At 44.2% G+C, this 16,181-nt stretch overlaps 1 long non-coding RNA gene across 3 annotated transcripts in view; it reads left to right on the forward strand.

The window, feature by feature from the left end:
* LOC111181481 (uncharacterized) overlaps positions 1-16,181 on the forward strand; it is a 544,017-nt gene that overhangs the window by 370,227 nt on the left and 157,609 nt on the right. The gene's annotated exons all lie outside the window — the stretch shown is intronic.

The raw sequence follows: 16,181 nt of genomic DNA on the forward strand, positions 1-16,181 counted from the left end.
AAAAAAAAAAACAAAAACAAAGACCTTTTCTCTTAAGTCAAAACAGCATGGAAAATAATAATATGGCGTTCAAACTCCATTCTCTCTGTTCGGGGTGATGCTTGAAGGAAAAGAAAAGTGTATTCTGTGGTTAGTTGTATTTTAATTGGTCACAATATGAAGCAAAAATTCAAAATGAATGCTAAAGTATCTCCCCTCTGGAACATTCAATTAAAATCTGTGGGGGGAAAAGCCTCAAAAATGACAGCCAGAGCATAAGGACAACAATAACAACAAAAGTCACTGTAAATCTAGACTTCAGGCGGGCAGATGACATTGAAATGAGTCAAGTGAGTGTGTGTGTGTGTTGGGGGGTACATTGGGGGCAGGGGCGGGGGCTGGAGGGATTAACTCCAGGTCCTCCTAGCAGAAAGCTCAGCCCAGCCTGTGCACTAAACATTAGTCCCCCTGCAAAAGTGTTTTGCTCTGAGCGAAAAGTGTGACATGGACAGAATTCATCCTAGGCACCTGCAGTCCTGCCTTTCCACACCCTTCTTAGCCTTCGTAGTTCCTGCTTCCACCCCTTAGGAACATCCAGTGTCTTCTCTCACGCCTCCTCTCTAAGGATTTGAAATGTATTCACACTAAGGTAAAAATAACTGAAGATAGAAAAGACCAGTTACTGATCTCAGGAGTATCTGCACTTTAATAAGCCAAATCTTAGGTAAAATAAATGTTACTGGACTCTGAAACAGCATCACACGCATGGAAGCCTATTCTTCTTATTCACTGAAGGCACTCTGGGACCATGCCACGCGCCTGCCAGTAAGAAGCCTACGTGGGATAGCTTAGAGAATTGTTTGAGTCCTGGAAGGGAAGTTAGAAATTTTAACATGTTGTATTGATTAAGATGATGTTGAAATCATCATAAGAAAAACTAAAGGTTATTACAGACAAAATGATCTGTGAACTTTTTAGCATTTAACACTGCACTTGACAATTTTTGTTCTGTTTTTCCTCAAAGGAGAAAATACGTGCCTCCCGGGTGGGGTTCAGGTGTGCAGATGAGCATATGCATGCCTGTGCCCCCAGGTTTGGCGAGATCCTTGTGCATCACATACTCCACCTGAAGTCCCCATGCAGAGCCAGTCCCTGTCACTTGTGAACTTTCTTGGTCCTCATAGCCACCACATGAAGGAGATACTATTATCTCAATAGTACAGAAAGGAGAGCCGAGACAGAGAGAGCTTGAGTGACTTGCCCAAACATACACAGCGTGCAGGTTGTGGACCTGGGATTTGAACCCCCAGGTTCAACAGGGGTCCAGTGTCTGGGCTCTAAGCACTCTGGAAACTGGCCGTGAGAACTTGAGATGGACATCATGGAGGCAGTTGTTTCTGACCTCCCTGCTGAAGGATGAGTTTTCCAGGTTGGCGTGGGGTGAGTGGGGTTTGCTTAGCTTTCCACACACATGACAAAGCATGGGAGATTTGGGGAAGGCAGTAGCTCGGCAAGGTGGGTGGCTTAGGATGGACATGGGGGTGGGGCTGACCATACATCCCAGTTAGCCCATGACAACCTCAGTTTTCATCTCTCTTCCCAGTGTAATTACACATGGCACCTGCTTTTACTCTCAAAAGAGTCTGGGTTTGGCTGGTATTACTTTGTCGCCTCACCTTTGGGGGGCTGTTCCTATGAAACCTTGAACGGCATCCTACAGAGTTTGGATTTCATTCTGTGGGGTGGGAAGATAGTTTTGATGCCCAGAATTTCTTGGGAAAAGGACAGGAGTCACAGAAAGGAGATCGATCCTTATGGTACCAAAGGACCCACTTTGTAGGATCGTTGTGGAAATGAAGTGAAATGGTCGAGAACAGATGACTAGTAGTCAATTGCTCGGTATACATTAATTCCTCATATCCCTTTCTTTTCTCTTCTTCTATTTCCCCTCTTTCCCCCATTCCCCACTTCACTCCACCTCTTCCTCCTCTTATTTCTTCTCCTCACCATTATCCCTGGGAACCGTAACCCAGCCCCTTTCTCCCCCTTTCTGCTCTGCAATTCCTCCTCTCCCGTCTTCCCCTGCCTAACCTCCCTTCCTTCATTGGGAAGCAGGTGTTGGAGAGCTTTCAGAGGGGGCAGGTGCAGGGTGCGGATGGTGAACCCACGCTAAGAAATAGAATCCAAGGAGCTCCTTATGGTAGCCTGGATATGTGGAAGCCATCTGAGGTACAAAAAATTCACAAGAGAGACCCGATTCTTGAGTTTTAAAAACTCAGCAAACTCAGCTGAAGGCTGTTACATTGGACGCTTATTCAACCTCATCCTGGCTGTAGTAGATGGAAGAAAAAGCCCCATAACAACTGAGAGCCCACATTTTAATCCTCACAGCTGGGAACCTGGTCAGGATCGTGTTACCAATATAGACAGCACAAAGCCAGCAGTCTAACATTCATATCTAATAGACTGAGTATTACACGTCCGCATCACACATCAAACACAGTGTGTTTTTGAAGCAGATATCAAATAATGTTTCCACTCTAGATTATGTTCCCTTTGTTCTAGGGCAGTAGAAAAGAAATGAGCGAAGAGTCCCTGGGGTCACATTATTTGGGGAGCTGATAACAGCAGGCTAAACAGTGAGAAAAGGAAGGGCTGGGGAAATGATGCTTATTTATTAAGCACCATCAGTGCAGGAGGAATGTGGGATACATTATGTTAACCCTCCCAACAGTCGTATGAGTAGGGATTATTATACCCATTTTACAGATGAAACTGTCCAGAGATTAAATAGTTGGTAGTCATACCAACGGGAAGTGCTAGAGCTGGGATCCAACTACAAGTGCTTCATAAGAATAGCCATATTTTTGCAAGTACTAATACCCTAATGTCACCAAAATATATATCCATAGATAATTTCATAGCAATGGGTCCACCTGACATTGGATCTGCTTATGGCTTATCCATTGTACAGCGTTATAACATCCAACCCGTTTGACCACGCCTTCCTTCCAGAAAACAGGCCTTCCTTGATGCTGGTTTCCTGATCTTTCTACTACTGCTCTAGCTGCTTCCCAGTCCCCTTTGCCAGTTTACCTGCTCCTTCTGGAAATTTTAAGTCTCTTTAAACTACCCACTTCTCTCCACCTGCTCTGCCAATACCCCAGTCCAAAGCATCGACTTCTTCCACCTTGACTGTTCATGGGCCTCTGAATACTCCTGGAAAGACCTCTCTTCAGGTGCACGCACTGCAGTGACCACCCTTTACCTGACCTTCTCTAATGGCCTCCCGTATGCTTAGAATAAAATAAGGGAACAGTAATGATCCTTATCATGACCAGAAACATCTGCATGTTCTCTGTGGCCTCCCTCTCCAGTTTCATCTTAGGCCCCTCTATCCCTCACTTTCTGCTTCTGACACTCTGGCTTTCTCTTTCCCTCAAATGATCATTTTTGTTTTAGCATCAAGGCCTTTGGGTAAACTTGTCCCCTGGTCTGAATGTTGCTACCCCACTCTTTGCTGAGCTCCTGTTTATCTTTCAGGAACAAGGCTTCCTCAGGAAAGTTTCCCAGAATGCCTAAAAAGTAGGGTGAGTCTTTCTGTTATGGGCTCTCAAGGCCTCTTGTACTTCTCTTTCGTAATAGCTATTACCATTGACTATTTGTGTAGCTTTTAGTTTAATCTCTCTCTCTCTGTGGCTAGTTTGTAAGTCCATGAGGACTTTTTCAAGACCCTCTATTTCACCACTGTGCTTCTAGCATCCAGAACAGTACCTGGATCGTGTAGAATAAATAAATGAGAGAAAAAAATTTTCAGTTTTCAAAATCGTTATTCCCAAGGTAAATTTGCAATGCTGTTGTATATAATATTAACATACTTCGAAGATTTAAACTCAGGGTCCCTGCCTTCTCAATTCCGTCATCATCTCAGCTCCCTTTTCCAGTTAAGTTCAGGGCTCTATCCAGATGTCTACCAACACTGCTGCTTCTACAAGTTCTGTTTGAGTATGTTTCCCTCCCACACCCTCTCTGGTTCTCATCTTCTCCATTTCAGCTATTGGTGTCACCATTCCTTTTACCTCTTTAAAGTCAAAACAAAAGACACTTTAAAAGGCACATATAGAGTTCTTTTATGATTATAAAATTTTTATATGTTCATTGTGGAAATTTGAAAAATATGTTTATAAAAAAACAAGAAAGTGAAAATGAGCTAATTGTCTAACCAGCAATAATCATTGTATCTACTTGGTTACAATTCTAATTTTTTTCTATGCATACACATACATTATTTTTAAAGTGTGGCAGCATTCTGCCTTCTTTTTTAAATTAACATTATTTATTTATTAGGGCTGCACTGGGTCTTAATTGTGGCATGTGGGATCTTTGTTGCAGCATGTGGGATCTTTGTTGCAGCATGTGGGATCTTTAGTTGCAGCATTTGGACTTCTTTTTATTATGGGAATTTTCAAAAGAGAGAAAACTATATAATTAATAATTATCACCATTTTGTCATTCTTGTTTTATCTAATTCATTTATTTTTGAGTATTGTGCAGCAAATTCCAGATTTCATATAATTTCACCCTATAACACTTCAGTATGTGTCTCTAACACTGAACACTTTAAAAAAAAACACTGAAATGTCATTATCATACCTAACAAAACTAATAGCAAATACTCAGTTTCATCTAATACTTAGTCCATGTTTGATTTTGTCTGTCTCCAAAATGTCTTTTTACAGTTAGCTTGTTTGATTTAGAATCCAAAGTCTACATACTTTATTTGACTTATATACACAAAATTTTTAAAATTAGGAACATATAGTGCAAGCTGTTTATAATCTGCCTTTTAAATTAACTTCTTATGCACATTTTCCCATGTATTAAATATTTTTCTTCAATGATTTTAAGGTCTGTACAACATTCCATACTCCTTACCTCCAACATCTTATTATTGGACATTTAGCTTATTTTCAAATACATCACCCATGAGAAAGGCTTTGATATACATACATGAGAAATGACTCATGAGAAGTAGAAAACCTGGGCTCACGATGAATAAGCATGTTTGTTAGATTTTTTTGATACTGTCAAATCGCTGTACAGAGGTGTACATCAGTTTTCCCGTGAACAGCGTATTCCTTGCAAACACTAGGTGTTCTAATAGAAAAATTATTCTTACTTTTATCCACATTGATAGGTAAAGTAGTATCTTTTTATTTATTTGCATTCTTTAGTGTGGTTAAACATGACTTCGTATGTTTAATAGCCTTTTAGATTTTGTTTGGAAATCTTTATGTTCATATTCTTTGCCCACTTTTCTAATATGTTTTACATTTTCACTGTTGGTTTGTAAGGGTTTTTTTGTTTGTTTGTTTTGTTTTGTTTTTCGGTAAACTTTACCGAGGTTGTCTTGTGAATGCTGTAAGTGCTGTATTTTGGAATTTGTTGTTTGCCCTTCTAGAATTGTGTTGTAGTCTGCCCTGTTATATCCTTAGGCAATCCTAATTTTTAATCCTGTTCCTTCACAATTTCTTAAACATGTCAACTCCTCTTTCATATCACAATGCTGGGACTCTAACTGAACTTCTCAACAGCTTTTCCCTCTGACTGACTTTTTAAAAAAATCTCCACTCTCTTTTCTAGTCCACTGTGAAGGCTGCTGTCTACTGAATATTTCTATAGCCACTTTCATCATATGGCTACTCCATTCATGACTCTGTATCGGCTTTTTATAGCGTATCAGATGAAATCTAAACTTTTCTGCCCAGCATTTAGTAACATCCATGGTTTGACTTAAACTGTCTTTTCTAAACTTATTACTGATTCCTTTTGCACAGGAACCATCCACGGCAGCCTGGATGATGTCCTTGCCCTCCCCATCTGACAACCCTTCTCACCATGTTCTTCCTTGTCCTCTTTTCAAACTCACTCCAATCCAAACCTCTCCATCTTTCAAGGTCCATCTTCAAGTCCCATCTGCTCTGTGAAGTCTTCTGTGAGTTGCCTCAGCCCAGAGATCTCTTCTTCCTCTAGTTCTCCAAATACTTACAGTCAGATCCATATATCTTTAAGCATCTCCTAGTTGTTCAACTATTTAAGTTTGGCTTCCTCAGTAGAAGTGTGATACCCTTTTTGAGAGCAGGTGCTGTGTCATCTTCTTTTGATTCTCCTATAGTGCACGGGCTCGCCCCAGGTTTGGACACTTACTAACAACAAATTCTTGATGACTTGAGTCTACACGGGAGGACAGTATCACTCACTTGCCAAGAACAGAGCAGGCACTATGAATCATTTTCCTAGTAGTGATCAGGGTGGTCACAGAGCACCTATAATCTTTAATCCCATTCTTCCTTTTGACTAGTTCCTTACATGTAAACCATGAGTGATTGGATTACATCTTCATTCAGCAGGAGTGCAATAGAATTTTCATCTGTACACAAAGCTAACTGACTCACTGAAAGCAATTTCGTGATGTCAGTAGATGGACCCACTGTACAGAAAGACAGCAAACAGATGGGCATGTCCCTATCTTAGCTGGGAGAGGGGAAAATATGAGAGTCAATTTCTTTAGAAGCTGAATGATAAACTCAAGAGGATCTTCACAGAAGCTGTATTTCCATTTGTTAGGAAAAGAAGACAGATGAGTTCAGTCCTCACTTAATAAAAGTTAAACACAGAGGTAAAAACGGAAGCCATTTGCTTATGCTCATATCAGAGGAGAACATTGAAAGTCAAGGGGGTATGTCCAATGAATGGTTTTGCAAACAGGCACCTCCTGGGGATTTTTACAATCAGTGTCATCCACAGAAAGTCACTGTCTTTGCTATAGTGAAGGACAAGTCATCTCCCAATGGGTCTGCTTTTCAAGATTCCATGATGAACTCTACTCCTAGAAATGTCCGAACCAAAACAGAATCTTAAGGAGTCTAACTCTAAATACAAACTTAAAGTAGGAGATAATTGTCCTGGCTGTATGGCAGGTTTTCAAAGAAATCATTAGAATGACATATTTTATCAGAGTGCCTGTCGTTTTGTTCAATGATGTATCCTAGGTACCTAAAAAAGTGCTTGGCAGCTAGTAGATGCCCAATAAATATTTGTTGAATTTAATTTAATTGAAGTGTTCTTAAATTTTTGGTCCTATGGTTGCTTGGGTACATGTGGGTACATGTGTATATGTGTCTTAATGGAGAGAAATAAAAAGAAAAAGTGCATGCTTGTTCCCTGTGCTATAATGTTCCAAGTCACTATATCTACTGATAATATATAGGTATTATCAGTAGATATAGTGGTAGGTTTCAATTTACAAAGTTCTTTCACCATTCACTCACTCATTCAGTTGATATTTATTGGGTGACTATTATGTACCAGGCACTGTGGTGGGTATCTGGGATACGGACACGGTACCTGCCTGTATGTGTTTACAATCTCGGCAGGAAAGATAGGCAGATAAACAGACTGTTACAGTGGAGGTGTCAGATGCAATGGTCATCAAAGGCGGCTTAAGAAGGAAAGCTACCCCCATCTTAGGGGGTCAGGGATGGTTTCCGCAAGGAGGTGCTACTCAAGCTGAGACTGAAGGATGGAGGTCCTACTGGAGGGACTGGCCCAGGGGGAAAAAGATAGAGATATGTCCGCTTGCCTGTCTAATGAAGATCCTCCTCAAGCCTCTGCCCCCGCCTGCCCCCCGTTGGCTGTGAGACGGGGCGCTCTGACACAGAAAACGTGGGTTCCGAATGAGCTGCTGACACCCTTGCTGATACGGCGCTCCGGGCCCTGGGGAGGGCGGGACACGGGCTGAGCGTCCTTCCTCCGGTGAGTGGTCGACACCACCTCCCGCCTGTGGCTTGCCCAGTGCAGTGGCCGGGGCCTTCGGGACTCTGCTGCATGCAGGTGGGCAGTGCCGTTGTACCGCCCCAAGCACCACCCCTGGGCTCTGGGGCCACCCTGCTGCTGTCACTTCTTCAGAGAAATCTTTCACTCCCTGCCTTAGTCTCCTGAGTGGCTGGCTGCAAGCAGGTCAGCGTCACTAGGGAGACTCCCATCCTTTTCTCTGTTTCTGGAAAAGTGAGGAGAATAATGTGCTGTGCTAAGCTCATTCACCTGAACTCAAGGGGTCCAGAGTCCTTTCCTGGGCTCCCTTCTCTTTGAGGGTCAACTGAGGCTCTCTTGTGCCCTCTTACCTTGGCTTCTGCCTAGAGGAACAACTCTGTATGCACTATATGTGGCTCCTGATTTACTGTGGAGTCACGAAGGCCATTAGTTAGTGAGTACCTACTATGTGCCAGGGATTTTGCAACCATGATCTTTAATAATATTAACAACGCTGCAAAGTAAATAGCAGTATCAGGTGAGAAAACTGAGACTCAAAGAAGTTTAATAATGTGCCCAGGGTCATACTAAGTTGCAGATTTAGAATTCAAATTCTGGTGCATCTTGTTCCAAAGCTATGATCTTTCTAGAATGTCATGTGACTACCCATCTACCCCATCATATTCCTAATGACTTATTTCCAAGGCAGTCCTCTATCAGAAAGCTTCAGCTTTCTATGACCCCCATCTTCCTGTAGCAGCAGGAAAGAGGTTTCTGCCCCCAGATCCCCTCAGGCAGCCCCCTGACCACAGTGCACATGACTCCAGGACACTCGGGTGCACCCTCTCTCAGTCAGGAGCACGTAACCTCTTCTTCTCCCCCCTCCCCACTCTTAGAAACAGTGGCAGATTATAGCTTTGTAATGGCTTTCAACCTTTGGGTTTATTATTAAATGGTTGCGATACACCGGTCACTAGGAATACAAAGATAAGAGAGAACGCCTACCCTCAAGTCCAGTAAGAGAGCCAGACTCAACGTCAAATAATAATGACAGTGTAGTACAGCAAATGCAACAATTGGATTGTGTATGAGGGACAGTGAGAAGAGACAGGTAAGACCAACTCTGTTTAGGGAGTTGAGGAGAATTTATAAGAAGGTGATGCTTGGTCCAGGCCATGAAGGATAAGTAGGAATTTGGTGGGCAAATAAGGGAGGGACAGGACACTGGGGACAGGGGTAGTTTAGAATCAATCTCAGGGCCCTATCCTGGCTTGGCCAACGTTACTTGTATGTGCAAGGATAAGGCACTGGCTCAGGTTCCCCTTTTCAGGGAAAGTATGCTACAAAAGCTACTGATGGATCTTCAATAAGTCCCATCTGGCTCTGCACATATGATGCAACTTCGGAAACACCTGGGCCAGTGTTCGTGTTTCCTCAGATGAGCATGAAACTCCTTAGTCCTAATGTTCTCTGCAGAGGGAAGGGCCTTCCAGGAGTCCATTTAGTAAATGAAGCTGGAGCTGCTGAGTGGTTGACTCTCAGCTTGCAGCTGTCATCAGCATGGTTCTCCTAGAGACGTCCTCACACCCAGGCTACCCAGCAGCCAGCTAGGAGAAAGGGGCTAATTGTCTTCCCATTTCTTCCTCTGATTGTAGGGATTCTGTTAATGACTGTGGGAAATGCAGCATTTCCAGAGGAAGGACATTTTAATGTCTTTAAATAACATTTCTATATCTAATTGCAAAAGTAACAAGTATTCATTGTAGAAAAGGTTGAAAAGTAGCAGGGAAGAAAATATTACCTGCCAGACCTTTACTAAGAGATAATGATGTCAATATTCTGTTCTTTGTGCATACATTTATAAAAAACTAGAGAAAGAGCAAGTGTGCTACAGAAACTCTTTGTAACGTGTGTTCTTCAGTGAGTAGTATGATGAAAACATTCTATCATTAGGACTCTTCTGGTGTGTTGTTTTTAATGGCTTCATAATGTTCTCTACATCAGGGGTCCCCAATCCCCGGGCCGCAGACCCATGCGGGTTAGGAACCGGGCCGCACAGCAGGTGGTGAGTGGCAGGCGAGAGAGGGACGGGGCTTCATCTGCTACTCCCCATCGAGCCCCATCACTCACATTACCGTCTGCCACGACACCCCGCCCCGGTCCATGGAAAAATTGTCTTCCACGAAACCCGTCCCTGGTGCCAAAAAGGTTGGGGACCGCTGCTCTACACCATATGGCTTATTCATGATTTATTTAAACAGTCTTCTATCACTGTGCATGGTGATTGTTTTTTGAATTTTTCACAGCCATAAACAATACTGTGATGAACATCTTGTAGCTAAATCCTTGGGCACATACATGATTACTCTAATTCCAGGAAGGGTGTGCAGACTGGGTTGAGAAGTAAGCCTTGTGGGAGGCGCGTGGATGGCAGCTTGCTTGAGAAGTTGTTTTCCTGGTTGCACGGGCTTAGAAGGCAGGACCGACCGGAGCCCGTGGCTCCCCCTGCTGAGCTGCGTTGGAACTGACACCACCAGGCACCACTGTGTTTGCTCTGAGCCTGGCTACCTGGCTGGGGCCTCCCGGCTGAGAGCCGCGGCGCAGGGTGGGACAGCGCCATGGGGAGAAGGGGAGGGTGCAGGAAATTTTCATGACACCAGGCTTCTGTTCAGTGCTTTGGATAAATAAAAGTAGACACCCACCCAGGCCACATCTTTAGTCTCAGATGTACTACAGGTGGATTTTGGAATTGGTTCCTGGGGTACAGGGAGAAGCACCAACCCCTGGGACATCTATACCAGGCGGAGAAAGAGCCCCAGAAGTGTTGTGTGGAAACGGACCCTCCGCAGGCCGTGCTCGGCTAGATGACCTCCTAGGTCCTTCCTATCTTTATTCTGGTGAATATCGGACCCAATTTTAGAGGGTGACCAGACTCAAAATACAAACATTGAGCACCTAAGCCAGCCCTTGTGGAGTGACAGACACATCCTCCTTCCCTATAACTTCAGCCTGAAATCTGCCTCTGTGCTCTCTGATGTTTGGGGCGGGCCGCATCCCTTCCTTAGTTTCCTTGGTTGGGGGAAGCTCTGCTTTCCTGTGGTGACGGCAGAAGCACATTCTAGAGCCCACTCTGCCCAGGTGATGGCACTTCCTACATGAGTCCCGCCGGAACGTGAAGGGGGAGTGAATCCACACCCGGCCACCGGCACCTTCATTAACTGGCCCTCCATGTAACTGGGGCCCTTGGGACGGGGCCGCAGACTTCCCACTTGTCCACGGGCTTGATAAGAGTCCTCAGCTTTTCTCAGCTGGAGTGAAAACAGTTGACACAGCAGGGGCACAGACGGTTGTGAGATGGTAATGAGGCTACAGTATTATTGCCACAGGCCTGGCCTGCAGTTGTCCAAACCTCAGTCAACACACATTTGTCACTAGAGTGGGATGCATCCATCTAGTTATCACTAAAATCTTTGAAGGCAAGAATCTTTATCTGACTTGTTTACTGCTCTATCCTCAGGCATGTAGCTTGCCTTTAATAAATATGTGTTGAATGAATGAATGAATGGAGCACGTACTATGGCAAGGTACGTGCTAGATGCCAGGGAAGCTACACGGTATGATGGAAAGGCCATGGGATTTGCAGTCACACCGTTCTGGTTCCAATCCATGTTCTGGCCTCCATTTCCTCTTTTGGAAAATGGGACTCAATGATGCCTGCCTTATAGGGAGGTTGCAATGATTGTACCTGTTGGTCAAATGCCGAGCCCGGCACCAGGACTCAGCAGGTGCTGAGCAAGCTCTTCTCATCTGTCTCCTTCTGCGCGTCCTGGACTGTGCATCTCCCGGAGGACTCAGCCAGGCTGGGAAGATGCTTGAGAAGCAAGGGCTGCCTGTTTTTACATTCCGCCGTGGCTCCCTTCTACCTGGTGGAGAAAACTGTGTGTGCCTACGCCACGTCATCAATCTCTTTTCAGGCCACACACCTGGAACTGGGAACTGGAAAGCATCAGCTCCAGTGGCAGCTGGTTCATCTTATAGCTACAGCCCAGACCTCCGGAGAATTTAGAAAAGAGAGGTGGAGGTTTTCATCCCTCTCCATGGAAAAAAAGAGTAAAGCCTCACTTTTATTGCGTACACTGGTGTATTGGCTTGGCAACTGATGCATTTTGTTTTGTAGATTACTTTGCACAAGACTGCTTGATTCCAGCATATGGCATACCAGAGTCTGACTATATTTAAACGTCAAACATGGAAGATGTCCACTGTCTGCATCAGAGAAGGACAGGCAGCGGCGTGAATCATAATTCTTTGTGCACTTATATTCCCCAAACTACTTGCTTCTGTGCTTAAACAAAAGGCTCCGTATTGAGTACCAGTCATTAGCCAGCAGATTACATTTCAGAAGAATGTCTGAACTTCCCAAGCCTTATATTTCATACCAGAAACCTAAGCTGAAGTATTTTCATGTGGTAACAGTGTTGATAGAGGCAAAATAATTTAAACAAATAATTAGCCTTGAGAATAAAAAGTGTACACAAAAGCACAATTAATGAATTTACTAATTGTCCTTCCCTGCTGTGGACATTGCTCAAAGTTGAATTTTAAGCTATTACATGAATATAAACTACTGTACCAAGCCACAAAACTGGATGACTCACCGTTAGTCATTAATGTTGCCTTAAAAACAAGCTCAGGCTCTCAGAGAGAAAATGTGTTCACAGAGGCAGACATTATTTTGAAAATAAATCCAGTCTTAGATGATAAACTGGTCTTTGAGACTTTGGGAAAAACACACACACACAAGAGACCTGTGGGTTTTAATGCCCTATGTAAATATCAGACAGGCAGCATTTACCTTCTTCGAAATTCTCCATTAGTTGAAAAGGGATGAATTTGGTCTGTCCTGACCACGCAGTCAAATGCATCCACCCTCCCTCTCTATCCCACCCTTTGCAGAAATGGAATCAAAACGTGAACTAAAGTGTCTTTTGTGCTTAATATTCTCTGTACGTGATGGAGGCAGCTTCCTTTTCTTCCCTGTCCTCTTCTTCATCTGCATCTTCTTCTCCTCCTTTAATTCCTACAGAAGCAGTGTTTTCTGGCTTTGCCTAGAAGGCTGCCTATAGAAACTATAAAACAAAAGCTGTTTTCATGTTTTCCCAGCCTGGGAACAAAAGTGGGGGAAGGCCACAGAGGTCTAGTCAAGGGTTAGATAAATTCCTGGCAGAACTGTTGGGTGTTTCCTCAAACAGAACAACAACAAAGAAAGATCTTTGTATCCCTTAGGGCCATTGTTTTTTAATATGGCTCCAAAGGATGATTATTTTTAATTTTTATATTTTATATGAAATAATACTACAGCAATCACCTAAAAGCAATGCACTTTACATGAAACCTGCTTGTAGAAAGAACCGATCCTTTGTATCTCTGACTTTGGCATCTTAAGGGCCTGTATGTGGATTGACATCAATTCATAAAATGGGACATTCAGACACCCATCGCATCTCTTTATGATGTGATGGAGTGATCTAGAGTATTATAGGTCTGATCTTAATAGGGGGAATTGTAAATAATCAGAAGCTCTAGGATTCTGGAAGGGTCTGAAGTGTTGGGATATTCCAAGTGGGGAGAAAAGGGAGGTCAGTGGTCTAACAAAGGGGCTTCAAGCACTAAAACCTATTTGGAAAAACCACTTAAATGTATTCCACTGGATGGGGGAGGGCTAGGACTGTGGAGAAGCAGGACCAGGACTGGAAGCAGGAGGAAGAGGTGACAACAGAGCCTCTTCTCCTCTGGCCAGAGCAAGTCTCCATCACGTCCAAAGTGTCCTGTTCTAGGTACAGGGGCCTGGGTCTCTGGCGTGGCTAGGAAGGGGAAAGGGGCAGTGCAATGGGATAATTTTAGGGGCTTCATCCAGGGTCCCCTCCACCAACATGAGGCTCTGTTCACACCCCTCCCTGCCCCTCACCAAGAAGGAGAGGAGGCCAGAGGGAAGAGGGCAGGTTGGTCTTACCAGTGGCAGTGTCGATGAGGTCACAATCTCTTCAATTTCACTTGTCCAGACAGTATGTTTCTGGTGATTTGGGTAATTTCAGCAGAAAAGAGGGCCGGGGCCTGTGTTTGTGGGACAAGGAGGGGGAGAGGAGGGAGAAGACGGCGGAGGGAGGGGATCTGACTTTGAGGGGACAAACGACATAGAAAAAAGAGGGGAAAGGCAAGCGAGCCAAGGTATTTTTCCATCTTTACATTTTGCTCAGGGCCATCCAAGTCCACTAGTGCAAGCCCTGGCTCCCCTGAGATGTACTGGAGAGAAATTTCTACAGGCAGAAAATCTAAGCTGCCAGGGCTCTTCTTAGCCCTGTGCAGCGGGGCGTGTGCCTGATGCAGAGGTGTCCTGGGGGAGGGAGATGTCCTAGGGGGTCCTGGGGGACAGTCTGCATCAAAGGGGGCGCGGGGGCTGCATTTGCTGCTGCTGCCTCCTTTCCTGCTGAGTCCTGTGCTCAGCATCCCAGAGAAGTGGCTGGGTGCCCAGGCGTCCTGTCTCCTGCCAGCATTTGGATCCTGGCTCAGTCATCTCCCACCTGTGTGACCTTGGGACAGAGTTTTTGACCTCTCTGTATCTCAGTTTCCTCCTCCGTAAAGCGGGGATAGTCATAGTACCTACCTTACAGACCTGCTGTGAAGAGTAGATGAGATAATCAACAGAAAGCACTAGAGCAGTGTCTGGTACCAAGTGTCATAAATGCTAGCTAAAATCCCAATTGCTTTCCCCTCCAAAGAGTGCAAAATTTGCCCTTGTATCCAAGGCAAGAAAGAATCAGAACGGCTTTGAGTTGTTTTGTTTTGTTTTTGTGTTTGTTTTCCTGGAATGGTTTCCAGAATGATTTGGCTTCTGGAGAGGGAATTATAAGGCAGCTGAACTTCACTGGTTCTGTCTTCGACTCATTATCGTGCAGGAGTAACACAGGTTAATCGCATAGCTAATTAAGAGATAACATTAATGGAATCTGAGTTGGTGCCCTGATAAAGCTGAGCCCTGGCAGATAAATGCTGAGGTGGAGCGAAGCCATTTATTTGAGGAGCAGCAGGGCTCCTATCAGGCTACCAACTCCAGTTCCATTAAAGTTATTGATATTACACCCCAATCTAAAACTGTAAGAAAATTCAGTGCACCTTTTTCTCTGTTTCTTCTTTCTGAGCCCACCCAGCATTAGTGGTACTGGTGGAACAGAATGCAACAGTAGCTAGGTGATACCAGCCCCTATAATCGAATGACACACTTAATAATGAATTAACAAATAATGAATGAATGAACATTAAAGAAATTCATTTCAGAGCCAATACCGCTGCAGTTAATATGCTGCCATTCACAGGGGGATGATGACCAGGCATCCAGCAGAACTGATCCTTCCCTGAATTGATCAGTTGTCTTTTTCAGGGCTTTGCCTCCGAGCAAATCAATGAAGGACCTGAAGTACCATTTCTATATTTCTCCTTGTCTCCTTGCAGTTAACTTGATGAAAGGCTTTTGGAGATTTCCTTTCCTCCTTGCTTTAATAAATTCTCACATGGCTTCTTTAATTGTTGCTTTTTTTACCTTTCTTGGGGAATAATGATCAATTACTGCATTCAGCAAGCTGATGGCCGGCAAATTCTATTTGACATAATACAGCCATGATTTAGAGGAAGAGCCATCGTGCTAACTACATGGCTGATTCACGAGGAGCCACGGGGATTATACTTTCCCTTCCGTGAGGGCTTGGGCATCCTGCAGTTGGCCAAGTGCATTTCTGAGAGCTACCCACCCACAGCCTAAAAGATAACCTGACACCAGTTCAGGACACCGTCATTCTGGTGATGGAGTTGGTGACGTCTTTGCCGACTGCGTCCTCATGACTTCCTGCACTCAGGCTGCAGTTGCCCCTTGCCTCTGCTCCCTAAAAGCCCCCACTGGGGCAAATTTCCTTCAGCGTCAATAAGCTCTAACAAAGGCCTTCGACAGAGTGAGGGGGATCGGCCACTGAAGCTACGTGACTTTCCTTGGCATTCCTGTGCTGAGAATGTTAAATACCAATTCCGTCATGAGAAGTAAAGCGTGGGGCTGTCTGAGAATCACACATCAGTAAAATACAGTCTCTTCCCCGGTTCAGGTGTAACTGGAGATCAGTCTGAACTGTGCCCAGAGGCCAACTCTGCAGATTTTAAAACCTTGAATTCTCTGAGCCTTGAGATAACGTCCCTAAAACACAGTGCCTGGAACACGTAAAGGCTCAACGATGCTAGTTCTTGTTATTCTTGTATCTGTATTGCTGATTTATAGTCTAGACCTAAGTGAAAGCAAAGGCAAATTCCAAAGGGGGTATAAATTAGGAAGAAATAAGGAGCTATCC

This window comes from Delphinapterus leucas, chromosome 14 (genome assembly GCF_059928025.1).
Source record: "Delphinapterus leucas isolate spDelLeu-1000000601 "Yukka" chromosome 14, BTC_Dleu_Yukka2, whole genome shotgun sequence".
NCBI lineage: Eukaryota > Metazoa > Chordata > Mammalia > Artiodactyla > Monodontidae > Delphinapterus > Delphinapterus leucas.